Source organism: Stegodyphus dumicola, chromosome 8 (genome assembly GCF_044657685.1).
Source record: "Stegodyphus dumicola isolate Sdum_Otavi_A_Nest chromosome 8, ASM4465768v1".
Taxonomy (NCBI): Eukaryota; Metazoa; Arthropoda; class Arachnida; order Araneae; family Eresidae; genus Stegodyphus; species Stegodyphus dumicola.
Genome location: NC_140775.1, coordinates 5,732,054 through 5,740,803, shown reverse-complemented (window position 1 = coordinate 5,740,803; position 8,750 = coordinate 5,732,054). Strand labels below are relative to the sequence as shown.

Below are 8,750 nucleotides of genomic sequence, written 5' to 3'. Positions count from 1 at the left end.
CTGCTTAAAAGAAGAGATGCCCTTCTTTGAGCACTTTTTGAATGAAACTGACTTGTATTCATATTAAACATAGGGAAAACTGTAAAAACAGAGATGTAGCTAACCCATTTGATAGAATTCAAACCTAAATTGTATCACCAGTATTCTGTGTCTTATCTATTCGAGAACCGACACCAGTGGGTATTCTTCTAAAGCAAGATTTTGGTTTATGTTTGCATATAGATATTACTTATGCAGTTGATCATTATCAGACATATAAAAATAGTGATATCATTGAATGAAATTTAAAAAAATAATAATTCCATTTTGCTACAAATTTCATACACAGGAAACAAGAGAAATAATGCTTTGAATTTTGCTCATCAGAAGAAGCATTAAATAATACAGCACTTTTGATGAGCACAGTTAATTGGTGTGTATATGTATTTTAATCAGTGAGCTGTTCTAAAAGATGTTTCATGGAATGGTCAGACTTTCTTAATTTCTCAACCAGACTAGCAGCATTGTTCATCTGACATGAGACAAACTTAAATTAAGATATACATAATTTTTAAAACATGGCACATAAATTTCTATATAATGGCTAACATAAATTATATTTTATGTTAGCCATTATATAGAAAACTGGCTAAATAAACAGAAAATCTAAAAAATACAGCCGCCTATTCCACAAACAAAAAAAGGACAAATAATCTTAAAATGAACTCAATGATTGCAGACTATAGTAATAACAATTTATTCAAAATGAATGTAGATACAATATTTTACTTTTAAACATGTCAAGAAACTTGTAGTGATCATCCAGCTAATTCAGTTTGCTTTTAAAAAAGTGTGCATTGAAATTAAAAAAAAAAAAAAAAAAAAAGAATTTAAAGAAAAAAAGAACAACATTATTAAAAACTGTTATGACCTAGAAGAAATCTAATCATATCCTTTCACATTACCATCCATGCACACCAATCACATAATCATCCAGCTAGTTGGAGAAAAATGGTTTTAGGTAATGAATTATTTTGCTTTTTTAATTCCCCTGATATGAAACTCAGCCAGATCAGGTTCATGAATTTAATTGTAAAATACGGGTATTGAGAAGCAACTGTCATTGGCGAAGGGCTTGGACATATTGTAGATGACAGTAGGAATCTGCCCCATAGTTATCCCTATGGGACGGACGGATAGAGGACTAATGTCAATTTCAAAAATATGTCTCTGCAATAATATTTTATTAAATTAATTATGTGAGGTTTGTTTGGTGCATTATGAAAAATGAGCACTATTTTTGAACAACTTAAGATACTTAACAGTAAATTATCATCACATACATCACAAAAAAGAAATGTATCTCTTTGAGTGTGCATATAGTGAGCTTGGATATATATATATATAAAAGTATATTTTATTTAGTATTATAATATATTATTCTTTTTCATATTTTTATGTTAAATGATAATTCTTAAATAGATAAGAATGAATGAATTTATAAAAACAATCATCTCAACCTTTATAATAAATGACACCTAAAGGTTTTCTCAAAATTTAATACAGTTATTCCCATACATGTTGATTTGGCATCCATAGTTGTTATGGCCAAACTATTATAATGCAAATAACAGAAGGAAAAAAAAAAATACAAAATGCATTTTAAATGAGAACAGGCCACATCATGCCAAAATAATTTGTACTAAAATTCCAATCATAAGCAAAAATATACAAGTATAAAATAAAAAAATTAAAAAAATATTGTTCTGACATCAAATACAAAACTGCTTACTTTGCTTATAGTACTTAACATTTTATTCAGGGTTAAATTAAAACATCAAAATTCTCAACATTAGAGATACAGAAAATATATTACAAAAATGTATATGATATAGTATACAATCTCAGCATGCACAATTTATCAATTAAATTTGACTTCCTTTATACGTATTTTTCAAATCATGAGAAACAGTTTTTGGCTGATTTTTGTGATGAAACATTAGAAGATATTTTCCAAGAAGGGATGCTTTAAGGCAAACTGGCTTGCATTCATATTACACGTGGAAAAATCTTGACGACGCTTATGCAGGCAGTCCATTCACCAGGATTCAAGCTATTAGTGTTCAGCTTCTCACCAGCTTGTCCACTGGCACACAACAGCCTCTTGTAATACATTATCTGCAGACATGAAATCCTGTATTTATATGAAAAGAAAAAGTTATACATTCAATATTAATTACAAAACCCATTTTCATACATGCCTACTGACAAATTATAAGTAATCCTCAACTCATGATGAGTATTGGTCCAATAGTTCCATCATAAGTTCATACTGATGTAACTCAGGGTCTTAATAAAATTATACCTTGGTATGTTTGATTATATTGTTATGAATAAGGCTTCTGTTTTACATGAAAATGGTTTAAGGAGGTATAAACTTATGTGACATTTATAAACAATTTATTTGCATACATTCACATGAATTTTATAAAATTAATACATATACATCCCTTTCATTAGTTGATAAGAACAAAATATATACAAAATTCTTTTAATTAAAATAATGGATAAGTAACTGTTACTTATTTGAAAGAATTATTGTAAAATACAACTTAGTGAAAAATTATTATTCAGGTATGATCAGAATCCTATAAAAACAATGCATGTATGCATAAGCTGTTTATATTTTTCTGTAAAATAAACATTTGATCTGGACAACTGCATACTTTTATTTCAAGATGCTTTTTTAGTTAGGACTACCTAATATACACTAATGTTTGTGAAAATCACAACCATGAAGGAATTATGCACTTTGAACCAAACTTACATGAAATGTAAAGTGAATTAAGACATACAAATGATTAGAATTACAAAGGGATTATGCATGCATGAAACGAGAACTGGCAGTTGTAAAGGACTGTAAAGTTGTGCTGAAATCTGTTTATCATCCTCCGTCTGCAGTGAACATTTAATTTGTGCTCAGTATGCCTCGTCAACAGCAGAGGATGCCATACCAACAAGTTTGAACGAGGCCACATCGTCTGTATGCAAGAGGGTGGACTTTCATATCAAACAATCACAGCCCGCACGCAGCACAATGCCACAACAGTGATGCATGTTTGGAAGAAATGGACAGCGAGAACCAAACAAGGTGAAATCCTGGCAATGGGGCACACAACAGCACAGGACGACAAACACCTCATCTGCATGGCTGTGATGGATTGTAGAGCATCCTCTCGTATGTTAGTACAATATTGGAGCACAGTTACAAGTGTTCGTCGCTGTCTTCTGCAACATGAACTGCATGTAAGGGTTCCTCTACGCAGGATTGCCCTGTCGCTGAGTAACATATGCCTCCGACTTCAGTGAGCACTGCAACTCAGAGCTTGGCGTGCTCTGTGGCAACAAGTTGCTTTCTCCAACAAATCTTGCTACAATCTGGAGTATAATGATGACAGAGTATGCATTATTTGATGCATTCCAGGCACTATATTTTAGGGGAAAAAATTCCTGTGCACAAGCCTTCTTTAAGGTACAACAGGTTTTGCATCTTTCCCAGATATGTTGCTCAATCAGCATGCCTAGGATTTCATCGGTCAGCGACTCGCACGTACAGCTAGTGGGCCACACACTGAAACTGAACTTTCACATCAATTCAAAGCCATTCCCCAGGATTACATTCAGAACCTATACGATTCAATGCCACGATGTGTACAGGCTCTCGCTCAGCATGACAGAAACCCAAAGTACTGATTTTCCAACTTTCGTTTTTTTTTTTTTTTTTTTTTTTTTGTTTTTTGTAAATGTGATCGTTTACTTGTATCACTATTGGTAATATGCGGAATAAATTTCATTCATTTCCGACAATTCCTTCATGGTGTTGCATTTTTCACAAACATTAGTGTGTCTACAGCATCCAGTGCCTGCTCAGCATCCTCTCGTATGTTACTGAAGATAAATGACTAACTGAAGACAATTTTTAATCTCTATTGAAATGCCCGTAATGATTCATTGCTAAGCACAGAATCTTAAATAACACTTGTCACTCCTAGCAATGCCTCATTCTGCCTCTAGTCCATCATCAGAAAACTCCATCAACCTGCTGTGGAGGAAGCTCCACGTTTATAAAATCATTGCCATCATCTTCAAAGGCAGAATTACAGAGGTTCTGGGAATCCCATATTATCTTTAAATTCTTTCAAAGCTTTTCTCAAGCCTTTTCTTGTACAATGCAATCATAAAATGCTTTTTAAAATTCTACTCAGTATCAACTGTAATCTCCAAATGCGGCTTTATGAATTTGTGTCCATCATCTATACAAATTACACTGACCAAAAAAAAAAAAAAAAAAAAAAAGCATTATCTAATTTTTAAAATTACATTATCTTTCGGCTATGCCGAACTGGATGACGAAAGGGGCAATTCTCAGAACCCGCACATTTCCAGGAAACCCGTTATCGCTCAGATTGGGACCACGTGATCCTTCAGAAGCAGAACTTTCATCTGATTGGTTCATTTCTACCCCGGACAGAGTTTCAGCTGAAACATTTTTGGCGAGGTTTGAAGAAATATCACATAGCCGCTACATTGTTTCTGTAGCTAGGTGGGATTCTTTTTTTTCTAAGAATCCTCCCATTTAAACCAGTGATACCAAAAACTTGTTTCTCAGGAAAGTCCCGTCTAGCAGGGACTGTTGATAGAAGTAAATAACCGCTTTAATCAACACTCACTAATAATATAGTACAATCACAATGACCAAAATTAGCCTCAATCCACTATGTCTAATCCGTTTTCAAAACACATGTTTCACTTTTGTGATAAGAGGAGAGTGGAATGTGGAAATGAACATGAGCTCAGCATAAGAGCGTATAGGTAGTGATCACTTTAGGTTTTCTACAAATGACATTCAGTGGATGAGTTGAATGTTGCCTTTTTTTCCCTCCGAGATAGCTAGATGGTGTTACTAGGTGGCTTAAAGTACAGTCAAAAGTCTTTAATCTGGAATGATCTATAATCCGGACCTCAAAGCTACAAACTTTCTGCACATGCTTAAACGCATGCGCATATGCGTTTAATGTATAATGGACGGTATAAGCTAAGCTAAAATTATCTATTTCAGTTAATGTTGCAGATCGCGTTGTTCCTTATTCTTCTAATTGGATCCGGCTTATTATTTTTTGCAGACTGTTAGAGCAATTTTATAAAAAGTAAGCTTGAACTTTCGATTATGTCAAAAACAGTTTCCGATTCTGGAGATATCAAAGGATTTACAAGCGAAAGCATGTTTTGATGTCCATCAAACAAAAAGTGGAATTGCTGCAAAAAATGGTTAAAGGCATGAAGAAAGTGACAGAGAGGTGATTTGTTTCTCTAGCCGTTCCGAAATCTGTTTATCAATTTCGCGCTGCTCTGCGGGAGAGGGGGGGGGGTACGTTGCAGCGCACAATGAACTGGAAGTTGATCTGTCAGCACTATCCTCATCTTCAGGGCAGATGTTTTTATTTTATTCGGCTTATAATTCCTCACTAAATGCAGTATTTCATCTCGATGTCCTCCGTCTTTGATATGATTTAAATCAAATTCATCATTATAAATATCACGAATACACATGAAATAGTTTTCTGCTTACAATTTTCTAATTTCAACTATGCGTAATGTATGCTTTACACATGCGCACGTTGAAAGAAAAGTTTAATAAAGTAAACAAATAAATATTAAACTTTTTTTTGTAAATTTTGATACCCTTTAGATCATAATTGCTCTTTATTTCATATTTTTAATTTTATAATTTCTGCATGCCACCTTAAAAGATTTAAACTGATGAGCTATAATACAAAAAAAAAAAAAAAAAAAAAAACGATAATCCGAAATCGCCGAAGAGTCCAAATTAAAGACTTTTGACTGTTTATGATAACCAAATGAGCACCACAGCATTTAATGGGTTAATATACGACATAATTACACAGATTGGAATTTGCTAGCAAGTTTGCCCTTGAAACAGAAAAGAAAATTAAAAATCCTGCTCCAGAGGACATTCCAGCTGGCAACTTTATGAAATTTATAATTACTGTTACGAAATAATTTGATCCAGTTTTGTGAAATTAACAAAATATATGGCATTAATGAACTATACAATCATCTGATGCATATTTTAACTTTGAATGTCAAAACAGAATAGGGATTTTTTTTTGCACTGTGGCTGATTCTTACCTTTAGTCATAAAGATTATTATTATGATGCATGTTGCTTTATCGAAGACCTGCCAATGATGGATTACTATATCCCCCCCACTTTACAGTGCTCAAATTAATAAAAATATTTCCCTCATTTTCCACTTTTTCAATACATTATTAGAACGAGCTTTCCTATAGTTTAAAATGTATTTGTTGATGTGGTAATCGTTGACAAAATCCCATAAATACATACAAAGGTTACATTGAACCTTTCTTCTTGTAATTTTTTACCTTAATGCCAACTTAACACAAGAACTGTTGAAACACAGTGAAGCAAACACAAACTGACATTCATTCTATGATTTCAGCTGCATACTCAACTTCTTGCCTACGACTCTGCAGTTGTGCAATTCTAAGATGTTTCTTCAAGTAAAAAATTGGTCGATGTGTACATGGATACCGAGGATGCGTAATTCTTAAAAATGCACCAAGCAGTGGGTGATTCTTCATTGTTTTTCTTGAAGTCCTGTTATAGATATTTTTGCATGTTTACAGAATTAATTCAAATTTGCAAGCAGCGATATGATGAGTTAGCGATTCTCTAAAACACACGAAAACAATCGATTTGGCGACTTGGCAGTTTTTTTAAAATTCGCCAATCTAGACCATAATATGTAGTTTTACCATATTGCTGTTGTGAAAAGACATGTTTGAAGATGAGTACAAGTTTAACAATTTAAAAATACTGTAATCCTAAAAACAAATCATATGGACCATGGCAGACAAAAAAATAAGAAAGGCACTGCAAAAGCATATGGTTAGACATGGCCAGAATCTCATAAAAAATAGCACACATTAGCTTCTTGGCAAATCATACTTTGGCTCAACTTCAATGTTAATGTTTCTGGTTAAGTAGAAGCAACATTAAAACTGATTTGCAGTAAATGCTGCCAAATGAACACATAACTGAAATATTTGCTGATATTAAGAAAAATATTAATTTGTTCAGCTAGACATTTAGCACCAATGCTCATCCAATAACAACAACAAAATTATAAATTTGTTCACAGAATGTAATAAAAAATTTGTGTAAATAAGTACATAAGCAGCAGCAACAACAACAACAACAAAAAAAAAAAAAAAAAAAAAAAAAAAAAGCACATCAATATCACTGCCACACTATACAATTACGTTTGAATAAGAAAATAGAATTATGCGCACAGCATTGAAAGAATACCTTTGAAGTACACCATATTCATTTCTTACCCTGAATCGAGCAGAACCATGTAATTATTTAATCTGCAACTACATTCTGAAATTTAATAATACATACAAATTATATACATTTAATACACATTTTGTACCGAAATTAAATAATTACAAATATAGTTTTTACTAACCTATACATGCAGAAATTCAGGGAAAAAAGATCGCAATCACCAGTTTGCTTTAAAAAAAAATGAATTAACATAAATAATTACAATTGAAAGCTATTCATTTAAGCAAATAATGAATTATAAATTTTACGTTACAATCAAGAATGAGAATAGCCATATCATACCCACACCACACTGCATACAGGCAAGAGAACATTAACTGGGCTTAATAACAAAACAACCATCACGGCAAAAGCTACTGCTTCTTGCCGCTGCAATTTTTAATTTCGATACAAATAACAGAATAATACTAGAATTGCTTACAATAAGTGTACATAGAATGTTAGGCTTTTGGTATTAATATTACACGCTCTAGCTCGGCTGAAGTTAATATGTTAATGTTTCTGGCTAAGCATGTTCAACTAGATGCATTATTAAAGCTGATTTCCAATAACGTCTGGAAAGTTGAGCGCAGATAACCAAAATATTTGCTCAGCCAGATATTTAACATTACTATTAATACGATATCAAAGAGAACATGAAAAAATGAGTATATTTCTTCAAAAGAACACAGAAATACAAGAATATATTACATATCGCAGTATTTAATAAGAAAAATGAGTGAACAAGTACATAAATGACACGAATTTTTTTTCTTCCTTTTAACTGCACACACAAACCAATAAACTATATACAATTCATAAATAATTTTGTATTCAAAGTTAATTAAATATTTACAAACTCAAAAATAATTCTTACCTATACATTCAGCAGAAAACGAATTATGCCTATAATTGCGGTCTGTGCAAGAAAAAATATAATGATTAAAATTCAAGAAAAAATATAATGATTAAAATTAATCAAAAAGACAATTAAATTAAAAAAAGACTATTCATTTAAGTGGAAAAAGCACTAGAATTTTAATTTATTTGAATTTCAACTTAAAATTTGGAACAATAGATATCACTCGCATACTTAAGACTACACCACCCCACCACGTTCGAGAACAAAATGGCGCTCGATTCGCATGGCACATTGGAGGCATGTTCATGCGCAGATGGTCTCTGCGCAACCAGTCGTACGTTTAGCATTTTTACCATGTTTCAGCTAAACGTCCGACGTCGTACGGGTAGACACTTCCCTCTTCCCCGCTAACCTCTTACTTACAATACAGATGAATGTTGCCAAACATTTGTGTTAAACAAATTCTAAAACTTAAGGC

General features: G+C 32.5%; 1 long non-coding RNA gene across 1 annotated transcript; it reads right to left on the bottom strand.

Annotated features, from left to right (window-relative positions):
• Positions 1-1,048: 1,048 nt before the first annotated feature.
• Positions 1,049-8,527, bottom strand: LOC146995628 (uncharacterized). The gene is made up of 3 exons (XR_015042469.1): positions 8,288-8,527; positions 7,553-7,599; positions 1,049-2,173 (listed from the first exon to the last, which is right to left on the bottom strand). It is a non-coding gene; the product is annotated as an uncharacterized LOC146995628 (long non-coding RNA).
• Positions 8,528-8,750: the final 223 nt, after the last annotated feature.